General features: G+C 45.3%; 1 protein-coding gene across 1 annotated transcript in view; it reads left to right on the top strand.

Moving 5' to 3' along the window:
* LOC119585271 (ERAD-associated E3 ubiquitin-protein ligase HRD1-like) overlaps window positions 1–300 on the top strand; it is an 8,576-nt gene that overhangs the window by 1,150 nt on the left and 7,126 nt on the right.

The raw sequence follows: 300 nt of genomic DNA, 5'->3' as shown, positions 1-300 counted from the left end.
GTCTTCGAAGAATTCACTGTTATCACTGCATTGCCTGCGCAATGCTTTCGGCGTCACCTAGAATACCAAACCTCACGGCAGTCACCAATGGTCAACATGCATTACCAGTCCACGCACACCTTACGTGGCACTCGCCCCCTTCTTGGCTCAGACAAAGGCTTCAAGCGTCATCAGACATTTCCTTCCTTTGTATTAATTCCTCGTCTTTTCCTCTTTCGCGCTGTACAAAACATGGTGTAATTTGAACAAACTGAGGGAGTGTGCTGTTCTGTATAAGTATAATGCTTTGAGAAAGTTTAC

This window comes from Penaeus monodon, chromosome 19 (assembly GCF_015228065.2).
Source record: "Penaeus monodon isolate SGIC_2016 chromosome 19, NSTDA_Pmon_1, whole genome shotgun sequence".
NCBI classification, from domain to species: Eukaryota; Metazoa; Arthropoda; class Malacostraca; order Decapoda; family Penaeidae; genus Penaeus; species Penaeus monodon.
The sequence above is the reverse complement of the archived record's forward strand: the minus strand, read 5'-3'. Positions and strand labels throughout refer to the sequence as shown.